The sequence below is a fragment of the Calonectris borealis genome, chromosome 3 (genome assembly GCF_964195595.1).
Source record: "Calonectris borealis chromosome 3, bCalBor7.hap1.2, whole genome shotgun sequence".
In the NCBI taxonomy this organism is placed as follows: Eukaryota; Metazoa; Chordata; class Aves; order Procellariiformes; family Procellariidae; genus Calonectris; species Calonectris borealis.
The window spans coordinates 79069822-79091048 of NC_134314.1; positions in this window are offsets into that span (position 1 = coordinate 79069822).

The following is a 21227-nucleotide window of genomic DNA, read 5'->3' on the forward strand; positions in this document are numbered from 1 at the left end:
TCCAGGAGGCCTCTGCACAATGAAGCAGGAGGAAAGCTGAGCTACCACCCTATTAGTGCCTTCCCTGAGGGAATGCTAACTGACAGTCATAGAATCATTAAGGTTGGAAAAGACCTCTAAGATCATCAAGTCCAACCGTCAACCCATACACCACCATGTCCCTAAGTGCCTCATCTACACGTCTTTTAAATACTTCCAGAGATGGTGACTCAACCACTTCCCTGTTCCAAGGCCTGACCACTCTTTCAGTAAAGAAATTTCTCCTCATGTCCAATCTAAACCTCCCTTGGTGCAACTTGAGGTCATTTCCTCTTGTCCTATCGCTAGTTACTTGGCAGAAGAGACCAACACCCACCTCACTACAACTTCCTTTCAGGGAGTTGTAGAACGCGATGAGGTCTCCCCTCAGCCTCCTCTTCTCCAGGCTAAACAGTCCCAGTTCCCTCAGCCGCTCCTCATAAGACTTGTGCTCCAGGCCCTTCACCAGCTTCCTTGCCCTTCTCTGGACACGCTCCAGCACCTCCATGTCCTTCTTGTAGTGAGGGGCCCAAAACTGAACACAGTATTCGAGGTGCAGCCTCACCAGTGCCGAGTACAGGGGCACGATCACCTCCCTGCTTCTGCTGGCCACACTATTTCTGATACAGGCCAGGATGCCGTTGGCCTTCTTGGCCACCTGGACACACTGCTGGCTCATGTTCAGCCAGCTGTCAGCCAGCACACCCAGGTCCTTTTCCTCTGGGCAGCTTTCCAGCCACTCTTCCCCAAGCCTGTAGCGTTGCCGGAGGTTGTTGTGGCCGAAGTGCAGGACCCGGCAAACATACCTTCCAAGCACAACCCTTATTTAGACATCCGAGAACCCACCAAGATGAAGACCACGCCCAACATTCCCCAAAGACAGAAATCCACAGGGAAGCAGTCTTCATTATTGCAAGGCCTGCCACCTATGGATCCACGTGTCCTTTTAAAGGGGATGGTATAGGAGCCCATTCAGAGACACTGTTCTTCCTGTTGCAGTCACTCTTCACTATTGCTCCCAGTCACAGGCAGTAAAATAAGGGAATGCCTCTGAGATCCTGGATGCCAGCAGAAAATTAGCAACAGCCTGGTGTTTAATAGCAACCCTGCTTGTAACTACAGCATATGTTTTTTTCTCTGTGAAACGGGATTTCTTTATGATAGAGATTATAAAGCATTGTGCTTGTTAAAGAACCACCACAGTAATAAAAATAATAATATAACACAATCAAGTAGTAAAGCTAATAGTGCCTTCCATTCACAGATCTGAAGTTTAATGACTCAAACCTGGCAGCACCCTGGGAGACTTGAAAAAAAGAGGTTTTCCTAGCTTTTAGAAAAGGGCAAATGAACACACACAGGCAGATTAAATGATGATCCCTTCAAAGGCAGGAGAAGAATCTGTGGCTGAGGTGGGGAAACCCCCAAATTTCAGACCAATGGTTACATGTTGCCCTTCTCAATAGTATCATTTTATCAAGGAGGCTGTATTACTGGGCATCTCTATCTGTGCCACCCAGAAAAGTTATAGCAGCATAAAACAGAGAGCTGAGTTAGGTAGAAATATTCCAGTGTGACTCCTGGAGTAAAAAGACACTTCTTAATTTACTTTTGTCATTTGAAGATGTACAAGCTCTGTCAAAAAGTCACTATTACACTAGAATAAAAGCATCTATGCAAGGAATGATGTTTCTAACCATCCCGCTATAATTATGTGAGTACGACTGGCAAAATTTCCCTATATGAACAAGCTCCTACTGCCTCTGGTAATAAATTTAAGGAATTGACTAAATGGGAATTAAATTTGTTTCCAGGAAAATTAACTTTTTAGCAGAGGGGTCTGAGTGTTAAATGTTTGCCATTGCTGTATTTCACTTCCCTGATAAGTATATATTATATATACAGTGCCAAGAGCCACTGGCACAACAAACTTTCACCTGCACTTGCTGTGACCTGAAGCAGGTTAAACACATGGGGCACCTTGCTTGTTCCTTGAGCTCCAATAATACTGCTGTCACGGAGCTGAGCTATTCCAGAGCAAAATGACAGGAACCCATTTCCAATCTTGTTACACAGACCCTGTCCACAATGCCAAGCTTCGCCTGCGGCTCCATTTAAACTCTTCTATTTATAGGTATCACCCTATAAGTTGAGGTGCTGTAAGTCCATCCCATGTGGGGCCAACTGATGGGGAGCTTTTGTGCTTACTGCATGGAGGAGGAAGATGTGGTATGTATTGGGAGGACGTGCAACTATAGTCTCAATACATCTCACCACAATGAGCCAAATTCAAGAAAGAGAAAAGAGAAAAAGACTTTTCTTGAGATATTTCCAGCTGATGCATTTATAGTTTCCCACGGCAGTTCAAAAGCTGCATTTTACAGCACGAGAAAAGAAACTACAAGGGGAGTTTCTGGGCTACCCCGTGCCAGCAATGCGGGGGGGGTTGCAGGGCTGGATTAGATGCCTCCTCCTTCCTGCCTAAAGCTGTGCCACCACCATCACCCCGATACTCACCCCAAACAGCCCCGTGGCAGCTGCAGGGAAAGGCAGCACAGCCACCCTCTCAGGGGAACACCAGCCCACAGCGCACAAAGTCAACAGCACCACGGGGTGCCCATTTTGATCCTACTTGTTCATGTCCTGCAACTTCCTCACCAAATCCCTCTGGCCAGTGGCCTACAGACAGGCAGAGCCGGACATTATTGGAGGAGAGGAGGAGGCAAAAGTTGTTCACAGCATTTGTAGCTCTTTTTTGCTTTTAAGTATCCTTTATGCGTAACGGTAATATCTACTGTAAAGAACTGCACATGGACACAACCATCACATTCATCGGAGCCATGGATTTGTAGGTCTGAGTCTCCTGTTGCTGGGTTTGAAACCACTTAAATCCCCCAACACCAAGGGACTCACTGATGATTTACAGTGAAAAGTAAAATCAGATCTGAGAGAGAGGAATCAATGGGAAGCATTACAAGTACAAGAAATGCATCTCAGCAGCCATGTGAAGCAGCCTGTTGTGCTTCATTACCAAGCGAGAAGAGGTTTGGTGGGCTCCCACAGGCCGAGGTCGGCTCACGCTCAGCTCAGCACCGCACCTTCATACCGTGCCTTGGGCCACCAAAGCGTTTTACATGCTGTCTCGGTGTTCCCCAGTCGGCGGGGCGGGGGGGGGCGTGTGCTGCGGGGAAAGTGGAGTTACACCTCGCTTCCCTAGACCGGGAAGGTATAATGCATGGGTCAATATGGGGCACAACTGGTTTCATCTCCCTCAAGCACCAGTGAATTGCTAATAAGCTAAATACTGCATCTCTAAGTAAATACCCCATAGCGGTATTACCCCTTCTGCAGATAAAGCCGTAAGGGAAGACGGCTAAGGGTCACTCTTACCCCAGAAAATCAACTGGCTTCAGAGTTAGACAGCTGCCAAAGCCAGAGGGCCAGGCTCAGCCTGCCTGCTCCCACCCCATTGCACCTTGCGTCCCCCTTACTCAGAGACAGCTCAGGAGCCACCAGCTGCCCCTTGGTGCCAGAGATACTGATCTCAGGAGGCTGGATCCCACCACTCGGCTTAGCTGCTTGCACCTGGGAGCTCAAGAGCTGATTCTGGTACAAGTGTGCACAGACCCCGGCACAGCCCACTGCGCTGAAGGGGAATGCACGAAGGATCAGGAATTTGAGCTCCACGTGTTACCTGGCAGCTTGGTCTTCAGCAACTAGACCTGCCGTCCACTTCAGAAAACACGGGATGCTCAGTCAAGGACTGGGATTTCAGGAGTTCCGGGACCAACAGTACCTTGAGGCAAGAGCCTCACCGTTGCCTTCACCACCAAAGCTCAGTGAGCCAACACAGTGGGAGGAACAACCAGGGGGAAGACAGAGCAAAGCCCACATCCAAATAGCTGCAACCGTGGACTTTGAAACAAAAAGACCCTGATATATTAAAATGACTAAGAAAACACACCTGCGACCTCTAGCCTTCATGAAAGCGGAGATGAGTAATCGCACAGACTGCACCGTTGACTACTAGTTACAGGGCTATGGCAGAAACTCATTACCGCAGTTAGAAAGTTTCTATTCTTAGTCTGAATTTGGATGCTCCTCTCTTGTGCACATAGACCGTGGCTGAGCAAGTTAAATAAAATCCATTTCCTTATATAGCAGAAAGCTTTTAGGCTACAAGCATCCCATACCAGAAGGATTTTCAGCCTAAAACTTACATTATGATGACAATTCAGACATTAATTCTTTTTTTAAGCCCTGTGGATTGAGCAGTTCTTAAAACACAATTCTTTTAATAAAAATAATAATGAAAAATAAATCCATGTACATATGGAAAAGGATTATGGAAAAGTCTCTCTTTAGGAGGAAGAAAAAGAGTTGAACAGACTTTACTAAGAACTTACAGTATTTTATAGTTTGTGATGCATGTTTCTACTATTTTTCTTTAAGATTATCCTACAGAATAGTGGGGACTTTGTTCCCTACTACTGTGCATGGCTCGGAAAACTCTATACAGGTATACTTTTGTGTAAAGGTTCACCTTCCAGGAAAGCCCATTTTTTTAAAAAACACAGCTAGAATTAGAAAACAAAACCAGTCAACTTTCTAGAGATGCAGCCGAGTGTAGAAGGTTATACTTCCTAAAACACCAGGAAACACAGTTTCAGTAATGCTCTTCTGCAGGATGTACCTACTTAAGTTCAAGTGTCAGTAAACAGAGGGAACAAACATCCTAATTAATCTGCAAGCCACAATCCCCACCCGTTACCCACAGACTAGTTAGTTATGGCTCTTTTTCTCCTTAACATTGATATAATTGACAAAGAGCATCGGTTTGACTGAGCAAAGGCTGACCTGGCAGAGCTGGGCTCACAAGAATCTGAAGTGGTGCTCTTTCCTTCTATAACACCTTTATTCAAAAAGCAAAAGATCCTTCCAGAACCAAATTCCACAATCCCTGTTTTAAAGAGGAGGAATTACAAAGACTCTGAAAGGTTAAATAATTTGCTCACATTTTTACACTGAATGAGGAGCAATCTGAAGCTTGACTTGTTGGTCTCTCTTCTACCCACCAGACTTGCAGGTGTATTCAGTAAGCCAGGTGGGCTCTCACAGATTCACATTCACTTGTGAGCGTGCGTCAATAATAGCTCAACAGCTCGCAAAAATTAAAAAAAAAAAAAAAAACAAGCCAAACATAGGTACAGGACCAGCATATCCACATCTCGACTCAGGAAAATGCAGCTTGCATTTAATTCTGAGCACAGGAAAGCCATTTTTAAACAGTTCTGCTAAAGAGGCCCAATCCACACATACGGTTCCTGTGATTAATCCTGACCCAACGCATTCACAAACCTCTCCAGCTGCACACAGCCACCACCAGCGCCTGTGGTGCGAAACCGCAGGGCCAGTCCTGTCAACGTCTTTGATGGCGAGAAAAAAAAGCTGTGAAAATGGGACCTTTGTATTTCATAGGGTAGCAACGCAGGAAAGAACACAGGGATAATGTCTTCCCACACTGGTACAAACGGTACAAGCCAGTTTGCTTGATGAAGCCATGCTGGAGTGTGTGGAATTTACCTCTAGATATGCACTTTTAGACTGGGAGGCCACAGTCCACAACAGACACAGGGCACAGCCTTGTGTCCTCTTACAGATCAAGGTATTCTCTCCTAGCACATCCATTGCAGCGGTCGCAAAGGATGCAGGAGAATCCCTCCTTTGTGGGCTAGCTTAACAACCTTTTGCTGCGAGGGAGCAATAACACGGCACCACGCTCCGTGATGAAGTTCCCCAGTTGCCCCAGTTTAGGCTGGGTCTCCCTACGTCAGGTATTCTTTGTGCCCAACGGCAAGAGCAGAGAAGGCAATAAAGAGAAGGTGTTGTCCACGCTTTACATTAGAGGAAGCATAAAGCTGGTGTTGTGGTATTTGGTTACCTCATCCTAAAAACTCTTCCTAAAGGTTTTAAGAAGGTGTGAATTTATAGCAGGAGAGAAGGAGCCCCGGAGGACAAAGCGGGTGAGAGCACTGTGACATGCTAGCACCTGCATGCCCGAGAGTGGAGAGGAATGGCCAGCAGGCACTGCAGTAAACCCTCTACATCTCCCTGGCAATAACACAGGCATCGTTTTTTATCGCTGAGTGTAAAAGTAGTGTAGAAGGCCCAGAAAGTAATCCGCAGAGCATTAAACCAACAACACGGGCCAGCAACACAAGATGCTGGACAATCCTGGGTTAGCTTGCTGGCCTCATTTCTCATCAACATGAGCAAAGGAGGCCTTGTTTTAGTAGATATTTTATATTAAATCAAGAGAATAAAATTATTTCAGTACGAACATATAGAACAAAGGCAGAAGGTAAAGAATGTGTCCTCTTAAGATGGCCTGCATTTCTTAGGAGATGTATCACTGATTGAAGAAAAGAAACTGAGAAGACCTGCATCTACTAGCCCTCTTGATACACAAGGAATCTGAGAAAACAGCATTAAAATTTAGTATTGATTCCTACAGACAAATTTCCTTAATAAACGCGAATGACTCAGTCTGAGATTAAGAAAGACACAGACTAAGGAACCGGGCCCAATTTTTTGGCAAAGGGACGTTGTTGGTGTACTTGGCTAAAATCAAGATCATGTTAAAATTATGACATGCGCTCATTTATTTTGGTGTGGCAATCACCTAGGAACTCAGACCAGAGTAAATGCAGAGTTCAGCCCCACAACCTTATGTAATGCTTGAGAAAGGCATGCAGGAACTCTAAAAGTAATTTAGAGCGGTTTTTTTTCAATTATTTTAAATAATTTTCATTAAAAGAAACAAGATTTAAAATTTAGGTGAGAGAGTTTGAATCCAACACCACAGTCTTATCACAGCATATGTTAAATATACGATAAAAAAAAAATCCAGCTAGCCCATTATCTCTAATAACATCTGTTAATTTTTTAAACTGCCATTTCTGTAGACATCTGAATTGGTCACTGGAGGTGGTAAATAAGATGATTTGCCACAGATGTGAGGAACCAAATCCCGGAGCTGCACAGAGAACAAACGAGAGCTCTGTTCGAGCCACAGCGGAGCCTTCTTTCCTCCCCATTCGAGGCCAAATGCACCCACAAACAGCTGCAATAAATCCATCGCATCAGTTATGGCCCTACCGCTGCTGGGGAACTGCACAAAGTTGCATTTACTTGTTAAAAATGATTGATTTTAGCTCCCCTCTGTATCCACGCTCCGCGCAATTCTCCTGCACGCTATACCATCTGCTGTAATCCTCCCAGGTTGGCTTTGGCATACCGTGACATACAAAAATCAATGAAAATTGCTCGATACGTCAGCGCCCAAGGAAGAAGGGCCACATGTGCGATCTCACCGTTTCTTTTGTACTTTTGCTGCCGGCCCAGCTAGCGTGGAGACAGTACGTTTCTCCCCTTTCCAACAATGTGATCTTATCGCAGGCAGCTGGCCCGTGCTCTGCACTTTCATTTTTATTGTGTGGGTTCTCAAACTGATGCAAATAGTCTGCCGAACATCCTCCCTCCACGGCATGTGGCTATTTTTTTTTCCTCTTCAACCTCCTTCCACGCGGCGCACTCCAGCGTCAGGCTGGCTCCGGCCAGCTCCCATTGTTCACATTGTTATTTTCGTGTCAAGGGCATGAGAGGAATATTTTTTTTTTACCAGAACAGCAATTTAAAGCCTAGAAAATACACTTGCCATTCGCAGGAAAACAGCTACTGGACTCAATGCAAGGCCAAAGATGAGGGACAGACCCACGTGGTTTAAAAAAGGTGGATGCTAATATAAATTAAAGCAGGACCAAAGAAAGAAGCCATTTGCAGAAGAGGATGAAGACACCAAAAATTTAATTTGTTCTGCAGTGGCCTACATAGAAGAGGAACTGCCACAGCAGATTAGATGAGCGGTCCGCTGGGGCTGCCGTGCCAGCACTGCCCTGGCTATCTCTAAAAGCGCAAGAGAAACGATGCGTGTGACCGGGAGTGACAAATGGGAAGAGGTAAGTAGCCAGCTAATTGTGCACGGATGTACATGGGTTGTACAGGAGCTACCTCCCAATAACTGCTCGTCAGCAATACCGCCATTTATTTCTTCAGGTGCTACAATACAAATGTTGCGTTACGCTGCAAAATCACCAGTCTTTCAACAGTAAACCCACAGCATTTAATTCACGTGTCTCCACCTCTTGTGACTGCAGGCTGCAGCAGCTGACAAGGTTTTAGGAAAGGAAGTATATCCTTTGATTAGCTCTACATTTACTATACCAACTTTACAGTATGGAGCGTGTCATCTTTTTTTTTTTTTTTGGCTTCATTCAACAGGAAAAACAGGAGGAAATGAACATGTTTCACTATTTCCTTCACAGTTTTTTTTTTTTTTAATATTTTTAGATACTGATCTCCTTCACAGTTCAGAAAACCTCAGGCCTGTCTCCTGTAACCTTTCTGTTTTAAAATCTCTTACACGCTGATCCTGCCTCCTTCTGTGACTGCGTTTATCACACCTTTTCCAATTGCTGCCACTGAAGGAGATGGCAACCTTTCATATGATACTCCAGCCCGCCCTCAATTCTATGCCATACAGGTTTATACCTTCTAGAATTTTAATCCCCTCTTTAATACAACTGAGTATCCTAGCAACTCCAGTGGTTATTGTGGTTTCCCCAAGCACCCCTACCAGGTTAGCCACAAGAAGCCCCAAGCGTCTGGGGAGGAGGAAGGAGGAAGCCCATGAGAATTCATGGGAACCTCTGGACCTTTGTGGGGTTTTCAGCTAATATGAAATCTCTCCTACTTCTCTCTGTCTCTTCAGTGCCCTTCAACCTCCTCCTCCTCTCCCCAGCTGCACTGGTGTTTGCAACCCTTCAGGTGCTCTTCATCCTCCACACTCGTGTTTTGACGTGAAGCCCAAGGAAAGTCTTCCCACTGATTTTATAGGCCCTCAGGCCAGTTCGCGTTTTACTTCCCATTCTCTCCTCTAAATCCTTCAAATCCCTACAACAGTCTTGGTTCAAGTACCAACTTTTCCTAACTACGAGTCCCTTTTTAACTTTGCTCTGCTCTGAGTTGCTGCCAGTCATCATTTGTTTACTCTGTGGCCTCAGAGCATGCCCCTTGTTTGGCATAGCAGATACCTACACTTCCAAATCTTACCTCATCAGTTCAGGATAAATGCTCCTTGCCTAGTACCTCTCTATTTGCTTTCAAATTTTCTTACAAAGGACTACACCAAAAAGATATGAGGCACTTGGCCAGGAACTGGTTCTCCAGAACTGTACACTGGCCTTTCCTCTCCCTAATTACGCTTTGAAGTGCCTCAATAAGCAGTCAATAACAGGCACTACAACAACAACTTCCTCTCACCACAAACAGCTAGTCATAACTTGCTAAAATACAAAAGTTACTCTAAAGCTGTCTGGTCCTTTAAAGAAACGAACAACTCTATTTATTACACACTTGGGATGTCATCCTCCATCTGAAGAAGCATGCTGAGACTCCTCTGGACTTCACCAGAATTGGGGTGAAGCCCGCAATTCATTATTTTTGTGATTCCACACTATTTATTCCAAAAGCCTTAAATGTATACTGGTACCTTTTAGTCCTGGTAATTTATTGAACTTCAGGTTCTCAAGAGGCTTTACGTCTTCCTCCTTAGATACTTCAGTCTCTGCTAAAGAGACACAGATAGGTCAAAATTGTAGTTACAAAAGTCAGCTTTCCTCTCCCTATACCAAGCAGCTACTGATATAGTACTTGGGAGCTTTGGCTCGTGTTGAGCAACCCCAAGTTTCGATCATGCTCTTCTGAAAACAGTTTCTAGCCAGATTCCAGCATGTCACTACTGGTGGTTATGGGAAGCCATTCTACTGACCTTAACATTTCTCACCTCTGCCGGCAACACATGGAACTAGGCTACTCATCCTCTTCTAAAACAGACACCCGTTGCATGCTCTTCCCCCACCACATCCAGAAAACCTTCTTCTTCCACTCATGTTGCATACATCCCCACACAGGTTCTCCTGGATGGCAGCCTACAGGACTATGGCAATGGTACAGGGGCTGGCAGCAGGAGGCAACGCAAGTTCTGCCAGGGTACAGTGGGTGAATGGGTCCCAGCCCTGCTCATGGTGGCCACCTGAGACAGAGAAATGATCAGCCTTTATCTCACCCAGTTGTTCAGCCCTTCTGGGTGGGAGGGAAGGGAATGGTGGGTGCCCCCTCACTAGCATGGGGTAGGGAAGGTAAGTTTGCCATGGCTGTGGAGTGAGTCAGATGTGTGAAAGACAAGGACTGCTCCTTCCTCAGAGGAGTTACCCACCATCAGTGTGCAGCCACCACCATTGCTACAGTCATGTCTCTCAGAGAAGCCTCTCTGCCCATCCTGTCCTCTTAGTCTGACAGAGCACGCGGAAACAATGCTGTTTGCCCCCAGAAGTGCACAGGAGACAACACGTGTGCACATGCAGGAGTACAACATGGAGCTACCAATGCTCTCTCCCGAAACCTTCCCTCGTGCTGGGGAGAGGGTGACCCAGAGTTACTGTAGGAGAGGAGCAGCAGGTCTTGGCAAAATGCTTTGCTACTGGCCTATTATTTTTAATAAGACCAGAAACATTATGAGGGAAACTGAATTCCCCCAGAACTTGAAGAATTTCTCTGATGTGGGAAGAGATCAGGTCATCCACCTCAAGTTGGTATGTGCTACACGGCCTTTGAGTAAGATGTACTGAGACAGCTAGGCAAGCACCTCACTTTAAATGAAGGCTATAACCACATACAGTTTGCTCTGCTTATAGTCATCAGTCCTCTAAACACTAGTACCTCTGTCTTGGGCTTTGATTAATAAACCATTGCTTTATTTTACTGCTAGGCCTGCCTGATACTGTGGAACAAGATGAATTAGGGTAGAAAAATAATAAGGGAAGAGGACAGCTGTGATGCAGGAATAATGTGCACACCAGAAATACGCTGCGAGAGCTTGGGGCAGGAAGATGGAAGGGCAGGGGGAGCAGAATGCCTACCCTTTGCTGTAATAACACAAATCTCATATAGCTTGTCCCTCCTCTCCACATTCTTCCAAAGCAGCTACTGGGGTAAGGGCACAGAGCTCACAAAGGACATCTCCACACCCCTTCCCTCATGTCACTTGCCACATCACTGGCAGAGGCAGGCCAGGACATCAGTTCACTTCCAAACCTTAACAAGGGGTAGATATATTTTGGCAGGCATCAAACCAGCTTCATGCACCTAGTCTAGGTGACACATTTCTCCGATGGAAGGGTGTCAGGGACACCAGCTCTGCCCCACACCCTGAGCCTGGGACACATGTACAGAGGAGGTGTAAGACTATACCACCCTACTCCATCCTAGTAAACTTTGCTGCTTCTTTCAGCCTTATGCTCTGTTGGGCTCATAAAATTCAGTTATAGCCAGTACCAAAGTGTTAGTAATTACTTAATAGTAATTAACCAGGCCAGCAATGAGTACAGGTCCCGAAAGAGTCCTCTCATTTTTCCTCTGTTTGGACATTGACATCACTGAGGAAGAATTATTTCTCAATAAAGCTGGAGCTAATCCTTCCCACAGTTTAATCATCACCCTGAATTTTGATCATGAAATTGATCAGATTGGGGCAAAAAAAACAGGAAAGCATCTGAAAGGAATTAAAAAAAAAGAAAAGAGCACTGGATTCCATTTTCAAAAGTGTTATTAAATACTATTTGGATTTGTCAGCTCTCCAAAATAGCTTGGTCTAAAAATTTCGCATTCTTTTTATTCCTGCTGAGGAATGGTGCCCTTGACTAGTCTCTTGTGTATTTCTTTTTTTGTGAGGATTATGTGAAGAATTAGACACATTTATGAACTACCTGAAGAACACAATCATTTACACGCAAGCAGTATAAATGACACGTGCAATCAATCTGATACATTCACTGCAGACTTATTCCTGTCTAGCTAGTTCTTGGGAGGCCTGATTGGCAAAGGCTCCCTAATGAGCTAAAAAGAGAGAAGACTGAGGATGGAGTGGGGAGCACCATCCTATGCTTTGGAGGCAACCACTCTATTTCCTAGCAGGACTGCGTTTCTGACTCCTAAAACAGACATAAGTGGTGAGAATGTGAAGAAAAGTGAATGAGTGTGCACCTGACCTGCTAGATAAGGAAGTTCCCATGGGAAGCAAACAAGCTCCCTGCTGGGGATTTGTGATTTCTCCCTGTTCCCCCAGGTAACACAGTGCTACCAGAGGCATGGTCACGCCTCTCCTTAATTTTCTCCTTCTTCTATGCAGAAGACGACATTTCTTAGACTTGCTTTCTTGACCTCTGCATTTTATGAGCTGCAGGACTTCAAAGCAGGTTTTGTGCCAAATACAGACTTGATTTGGAAGGGTTAAGTTCTTCTGTAACAGATGCCGATATAATTCTCTAAAATCATATCCAATCCTTAATTCCTGGCAATAAAGACTATTTGCAGCATACAGGGATGCCAGGAATACCCTTCTGCCTCAGTGTTGCCAGCAAGGAAAACATTGGTCAGCAGTGATCATTCTTCTGTGGCACGCTTTGCACACACTGCTTTGGCTGATGCCAGCAGGGACAGTAACACTGACGAGAGGGGTACACAGAGCGCCTGTCAGAAAGCTACCTCTCCCTAATCTAACCATAAAAATAACAAAGCCATGGCCAGAATAACTGCCTCCAGACACTCCAGCCCCATGACGCTGAGGGCTCGGGAAGCTATCTAAGCAAATTGCTTAGTCCCACCTTTCACAAACCAGCTGCTAAGAGTGAGGTACGGGGGTGGAGGAAGGAGGGTGAAGAAACGGGAGGAGGTATAACTAGGTATGCAGACCCGGTGGTCAGGGCTGTCCAGGGGTACCTGTTGGGCAGTGTTGCCCTTGGTTCCTGCAGCCGGGGCAGGACAACACACCAGACTTGTTGCTCAGACCATACCAGGCTCATCAAACCTGCTTCAGCCATCGGAAGGAGCAAGGGGATCCCGGCTGCCTTCCCCGACTAGCAGGGAACATCCAGGATGGACAGAGCAAGCATACCACAGCACCAGTGCCCATCCAAGGCAGGTTCCTGGCAGCTTCCTGGCAAACACCCCTGTCTTCGGTGCCCCTATTACTCACAAGGGCAGCTGACCACTGAAGACCGTATCATTCTCATCTTCCTGCATTCTTTTGGATGAAATGAGACATCTTGCCCAACGAAAATCAGGGCATGCGGTAGATATGACCATATAGCCTCAAAACAGTACCGAGCAGTAGGTGAAAAGAAAAAAAAAAAAAGAAAACAAAAAAACCACTTTATAAAATCCTTTTTTTAGCAGCATTCATCCCTTGCAAAATTTTATCTCCTTTAGGAAGTTTCCTGAAGGACTTGGGCATACACAGGAGCCACCCCCTTCCTGTCACCATCATTATCCTTCAGTCCCTGTGCCATGTCCCTCCCCATGCCCCTTCAGAGCAGGCTAATGGCTTGTCCCCAGGAGGGACACTCCATATACTTGGAGTCTTTAGAAATGCTCATTAATCACCTTCCTTTCCCCAGGACCATTCTTTGTCCTCTTACATGCTTTTTCTTGCCTCTTTCCTTGCTTGTAATCCTCACGGCCTTCACTTTCCCCTGCCAAGCTCACCGAAGAGCCCTCCTGCCCCACGTGAAGGCCTCCTGTATCCCATTACCGACCTTGGGAACCTCCTAATCCCTTGTACTTTTGAGATCACACAGGTTAAATGCAGATTGAGGCTTCTCAAGGCATCAGACTAAACGTGTCCTTTGACTTTCAGCTAACCTTCCACTGAGCAGCACTGTAATACTCACTTGCAGACACAGAAAGTGCAGAAGCACTTTTTAATAGTAATAAAAATAATGTTCTTTTCACTCCGCTGAAAACATGGAAGATTTCCAGAAGCAAGTCAGGCAGTCAGCCTCCCTTCTACGCCCACTCCCGCAGGCGTGCGTAGGAAAGAAGTTCACTTTCTGACATGGAAGCCTGTCATTCCTCCAACCCCTCTCTCTTCTCCGATGCCCACATAGATGCTCTTATACTTGTTTCCTGGATGCCTTCTCTCCTTCGGAGCTTGACTGAACCTTCCATCCCAATCACAGGCCTCTACATTCAAGGCGTAGCTCAAAAAGTAAAAAGAACATCTTTTTATACGGCCACGGTAATGTGCGAGGCTCTGGCTCAGTGAAAGAACAGACTGGTCAGCCTCTCCACACCATCATAAATTCACTTCAAGTGATAAAATTATTCATTCAGTCTTTACCTACCTCCTCTGACAAAGACTGTGTTGGCCAATTATTTCAAGGAACGCCACATTACAAATGGGAACTCGTTCACTGAATTGTTTTATAGGCCAGCGTACATCAATTTTGCACAGGCTGTTTTGTTTTTAGAGCTAATTTCTAATCCTAACTCACATCACAGACACATATCTCTGCTTGGATTAATTAAGATCTCAGAGAGAACCTTCTGCTCCATTACGCTCTGTTACTGATTTATAAAAGAGGCCATGAAGCAATGCTCTTAATGATAATGAGGGGGATATTTTATCCCTCAATGCCATTCCTGGTTCCTGTGCCTAAAATGCAAAGAGAGAAGAGACGTGGACATTTCCGGGGATGAAGAGAAAATCTTTGCTAGCCACGTGGCATTCTTCAGCGGCAGATGCAACCCTTCAGCAGAGACCTATTTTCCTCTCCATAACGAGCATTTTGGTCAGTGATTCCTCCCCCTTTAAAACAGTAACTGGAAAGAGGAGAGAGACCACTGTCACCCAACACTAAGGGGACAGACCACCAGGAGCAGGAACTCATTTATACCGCTAATCACATGAAACAGCTCGACAGGACCAAAAGCAGAAAGGGTCAAAGGAAGATGAAGCTTTCTTTGAGCAAAATGAAGGCCAGCACTAAGAGATGGAGACAGGAAGACTGTGCAAGCCCTGCGGGTAAGGACAAGAGGCGTGTGGGAAAGCACCGAGGAAAGACCCCAGGCCAAGTGAGTCCTCCTGCGGGGACTAACCAGGCTGCTCAGCCTCCTCGGCTGAGAGAAACCACTCGGGCTGATTTTACACAACCAAAGTAAAAATACCCGCATGAGCTGTGACTCACGGACCAGAAAAATTCAACAAGGTGGGTAGCGTATGCCCCTACCAAGCCTCCCGCTGTTTGACGGGACAGAAATCCAGCTCCTGGCAGGAGAAGGCAGCAGAGAAAAGGCAGAAAAGCTGAGTTACAGCGACAGGACTGGATTGTTGATGCGGCCAAAACAGCCAAGGTCCTGGCTCTCAGGAGTTTTCCTTTGACTTTATTTGAACTCTAACCCCAAACAATCCCATTCCCACCACAAATTGCCCATAAACAGGAAGCAGCAGTGAAACTGATAAAAAATGACAGCTTCACAGCGCCGTGGAGGGGAACCCCAGGATGTTCCTCTCACAGGCGGTCACCGCTCTGCAAATGCCGGAGAGCTGCAGACCTTGGGAGGACAGCCTGTATTTCCAGGAGATGAGTCCTTGGTAAACAGAGACACCTTTTCCCCCTGCGTGCCCCTCACTGCCTGCTTCTCTGCACCTCCCAGCATCTGCCCACAGTTATTTTCACTTAGAAAATTAGACTATCAAAAAAGGTTATCTTAATTTTAAATGGTTTACTTAATCTTATCCAACCCCAATTTTAACTTATTTTTGTTATTGTTATTTTTGCAAAGTTGAGCAGCATTGGCAAACCAAAAGTGTTTGTCCTTTACTTATCTACAACATCATCACACACCAAATATGCTGTCAAAAGCAGGTCTGCTTCTTTCCAAAAGCACCGAGGAGCTAGTTGGGTAGCCCACAGAACCCACTGGAGGATTTACCCAGGGCTGGTCTCTGTGGCATCTGGGCACATCTGTCTCTGTTTTATACTAAGCGGGCAGAAATATAAAACAGAAGTTAAGTGACTTCCCTTATGTCACACAAAAAAATTAACAGAACAGAGAAGCCCTGACTGCTTCAGAACCTGTAAGTGACACCAAAACGGTGAACGGGCTATGTAGACGGGTGTATGCAACACCAAGCCTACAGGAACCATATCCCACTTGCCAGTTTGTACAAGTCTGCTAAAAAAGGCTGCGTATCTCAGAGTGCAAACTGATATGGGCCATTTCTGAGAGATTTTTAACCAGAGATTGTGTACCATGACTCAGTGCCTTTGTTTTCAGACACAGGAATAAGAGTTTTTATGATCTTTGGATTAAATACTTTTGGTGTACAGGGAAAATTATTCTGCTTTACTACATTTTTTTCTGTATTTTTTTATTTCTTTATATCCGTTTAATTTTGGTAAAACATGCCAAGACAGGCACAAGCTGAAGCATACAGCATTTACATTAGTTGCTATAGAACAAGACAGCCATAATCCATGCTGTCTAGCATTTCTCCACCAAAAACTCCTTGAGCCACTGAAGTGAAGGGGGATTTTACTCTCGCTGAAGCCCTAATCCATTCTGATTCTTCAAAGGACGGGCGGAGTTGCTCTGTCTCATAATATGAATATATATATATTCACCAGTAATTTAATAAGCAAATTGGACCCTATATAGTCCACATGAAGCACAATGTAGCAAACACAGAACTACTTGACCAGTGTGTGGAAATCCTCTCTGACCTTATGGGTGATGCCTGGGCAACGTGAGGTGAGAGTAGAGTTTGTCCTGCATCAGTGCCTCGAGCCCTTCCAGGGCAGGAAAGGCAAGGCCAGAGCAACACATGGGAGAAACCACTGCAAGGGATCAGTCAGAGCAGCTCAGTGACAGATCTCCTATGAACTGAAAGTCAAACCAGCCCCCCGCTCTGGCTACAGATTTACAGAGACCTAAGGGCTGTCCAGCTCCCTGGGCATGTGAAGCCCAGCGAGCCCAAAGAACTACATCCACCTTTTCCAGATTCACTATAATGATGGTAATTTCTCACATACACTCTGACAAGATGGCTCAAAAGCCATGCAGCAGAGCAACCAGAGCTGAAAACACTCTTCCTGGGATTATTACCATATTGTAAGCAATCAGTTCTGCTTCCATTATATTCCTACACAGACACTCTGAGATTTTTTTTTTGGTTTTGTTATTTTAATAGGAGAAGTGCAAGTGCTCTATTTTCCATTAATTTCTTTACAGACGTTTTTCCCAGCTGCTTCTGATTATCACCTCTTCATTCAGATCTTCCTTCCTAAAGACAAGATTACAACAAAAATGCCATTTACTGTCCCCATGTTTACAGCATTTCTAAAGCTGACAGTTTGTTCTTCAGGACTGATGAGAGGTTAGGGGAGTAGGGAAGTTGTTTGTTTGTTCTAAAATAAAAACAGGGAGGTTTGGGGAACAGAGAGAATGAAATCTCATAGGGCTCAAGCATTCTCTAAAAAATTCCACAGAAGCAGTTTAATAGCACTAAAGGTTGATTCACATAAGAAAGGATGCATCAGATGCATATAATTTTTACTGTTACATCAAGAGCTTGGTCTACATGTATGTCCTCATGCATAGTCAAAGCCTGCAATGCAAATAAGGCTGAGTCAGACTGTAAAAAGGCTGTTTCATTCTCTGACATGAAACATATGTTAAGAGCATGCTCTCTTTACAAATTTCAGCAAAAATTCTGAGTACATTGATTTAGATACCAACATGAATTCTGACAACAAATTCCTTGAAGAAGATATCTCTATTTCTATCTTTCCAGCCTGTGCTGTAAGTGGCTGCATCCCAATAAAGAGAAAATGCATAGTCTAAATTCTAAGGCCAAAAGTTTCAAAGTGTTTAGTAATTTTAGATGCTCGCTCTGAGATGCTTTGGATATGCCAAAGTTGCAGAAGACGAGAGCTCAGCATTTTCTAAATGTCAAGCTCTCTCCAAATTCAGATGTAATAGCTTAGGCACCTAGTTCTATATTTGGGCACATTCAAGTTTAAATACTGACAGTTCCAGCACATAGTAATAATTCATACTCTTTCCTGAGATCCAAATTCCTATAGTCAATATAGTTAGTCACTTAAATGTAAGCATCTTGATTTCTTAGGTATTTACTGGCTTCTCTTTCAGTTGCATTTGCTCACCACCTCTGAAAATGATACTGTTTTTATTTAGGAGTCCAAACACAGAATTAAGTGTAGCATGATATTTAACAGTCATAACAAGTGCTACTGGCCAGAGGTCTCAATACTTTGCAACAGTAATGACGTACCACAATCCTTGCATAGACAGGAAAACTTAAGTGAGAAAGACATCTTATTCCTGTGGAGATGGTCTAAAAAAAAAGAAATGGGAAACGTGCAAATACTGCAGTATCACAAGCTTCTACAAAGGTAACACATTGGAGACCCTTCAATAGCCTAACATGTCACTGAAGTTAGGCAAGAAACTAGCCAGATACTTAGCAGGTGCAAGCCTTGCTTAGAAGACTAAAGCAAGCTACAATTTCATAGCAAGAGAATTGATCATTATCATTGAAAAGCAAAATAGCAAACATTAAACTATTAACCTTCTGACAAACAGTTCTAACAGGGAATTTCCCCAAACACTTGTGGACCAAGAGGTGGTGCACCACTTAAGCAGCTCATTTGGGAAATTTAATCCCTTGACAGTACTGGTGCCTAACACCAATCCCCTAAATGGCTGAATGTTAGCAAATCCTACGCACCACCAAGGACTCTGATTGAAGAATCTAAGGATAAAATATGGCACTGGGAATTCCCCAGAAGTGGCATCCTCCACCTTCAAACAAGAATCCCTGAGGTAGTCATGATTCAGGGAACAATTTTCCATTGCTGCATATAAAATAGCAGTCAAAGCAATATCTGTTTCAGATCTCAGTTAAAGCTATGCTGAAACAGGTAAATACCAGTTCATTTAGATTGTTGATTTGCTTTCTGCTTTCTACACTTGCAGTTGAATGTGAAGATGTACTTTTCCCAGTTTCTCTCCTGTTTCATCTTCTGCATAACTGGGTGTCACACCACAGCAGTTGTATCTTTCTTCTTTTCAAACTCTAGGCCAAGGTTCTCTTTACGAATGTTGATAAAAATGCTTTTGACAAGAAGTATAAATTGCACTATTAAATGAACAGGAGCCTGCCATCCCGATGAAAATTTACAAACCGCAAAAGCAACTCACAGAACTTGGCCGGAGAGTCAAGACTTACAAACATGGCTTCAATAACAGCTCCAGCAGAAGTTGTTTGTTTTGGTTGGGGTCTTTAGAAAAGAAAATGGTTAATTTGAAAGCAGCATATTTTATGTAGTTGTCGACAGTTTTCTGCTGCTTTTTGTTCTGTTGCTGTTTCGTATTATCAAGAACGATTAGTCAGGGAAAAGCTGCACTTTCGGGGCAGAAGAGGATGCCAAAGTGCCTGTGGGCTACCTAGGATGGGGAAATACTGTTTTACTTGTAACTCCATGCAATGAGAGATTAACGGGTGGTTCTTGTTTCTGCTAACCTTATTTCCTGCAGCGTCACCATGCCAGTGCAGGGAGCCCTCAATCTTCCTGGGCTCAGAATAGGAGTAAGTTTCTGCAGTAGTGGGGCCATCTCCCCACACAAAACAACAAATTCAGTTGTTAATTGGACTGTTTAAATCTAGACTAACCGTAGGGACCTCAGCAGATGTACTGAAGATTTATGTTAACAAATGTGAATACGGGATCTCTTGCTCTACACATGTAAACAATTTATTAGAGAGAATGTAACAAACCAGACATAATGCCTTAATTGCATTTTTTCCAGACAGGTCTCTGCCCTTCACAATAAATCTAGCCCTGACATCTAACTGAATATTTCTGCCCAGGGACCCAGGCAGGTAGGTTGGTTGCTCGTTGGCTGGCAACCCCACTGCCGTGTTTAAAGGTCTTTATAAATTAACGTCAATGCTTCGCGTAATTGTTTTTTCAACCTGGTCAGGTTTCTGTGCACTCTAATTGTTCTATAGCAATGTGGTAAACACTTCCTGCAGACAATTTGTTAGGAAGTTTGGATTTTATATAACCCAGGAAATGAAGTCACCAGACCTGTGGGCTGCCTGTAATGATTCAGTCCCCTGGTTCCTGCAACAAGCAGGCACTTCAGACACAAAAATCCAGAGGCAATGATAAACTAGTGGAAAGAAAAAGGGTGCCTAACAGTTTCTCCATTCACTTTATTCGTATTCAGAAATTCAGAAAGTTGCAAAGAACTTCCACAGACTTCCAGCCATTTATTTTTATCCTTGGTGCCAAAATTGTAAATAAATTCTGATCCCTCTCCTCCTGTCTTCATTGCATTGGGGAACAGAACGGGACACGACACGTAGGAGGGGATTGAAGTTTCTGTCTGTATCTTTTCACTAAAGCAGCTCCGCTTTTTTTCTTCACTTCATATTTCTATTGGTTACAAAACACACGAGTCTGTTTCTATTAACTTCCCTGCTTTTGCATCATCAATCACTTCATCAATGCTCTGGAAAAATGCTATATAGCTACAGCTAGCGCAGCGTTCCCTGAAATGGCCTAAGGGCTCTGAAAAGTTCATAGCTTTCTAGTTCAAAATTAACTTGGATTTGAGTCTTTGGAGCTTTCTGCAGGTTTTATTTGTTTCAGAAAGCCTTCGAGGAAATTCAGGGAGGTGTAAGATGCTTTCTGACTTAGAACATTATTTGTGTTTTACGTGAATAACTGTTTCTTGGGAAAAGGGATAATAAGATCAAATTAAAGTGCACTGATATTTCTGGAACTTGAAGAAAGCAGCGGACTGCTGGGATCTTCCAAATAAGTGCTTTCTTAGTGCACACCAAAACAATTTCCACATAATTTGCAAAGCACTGCCACATTTTGAACTTCAGTTATGGCACTGTCCCTATACAGGTGCTCAGAATTAGATTTACGCTTTTGTGCCTATTCCATGCCTTCTACTTCATCTAACATTAAAATTATCTTTTTTTTAAGTTTGTTTTATATAGCAGAAATATTAGTTCTTGATGTAATCCTCTTTCCTGAAAGATTTTTTGCCTGTCTTTATGAAATGTAAAAAGTTGTCTCCTTCACTGTGAGTCGATCTCCTGAGCCATGCTATTCTGCGGCCATGGAAGCTCTTGTCTAGCCTTCACCACCATGCAGCTGTGGTGTGTGACCTCAATACAGTCTTCCCCCAAAGTCCTCTAACTACGTAAG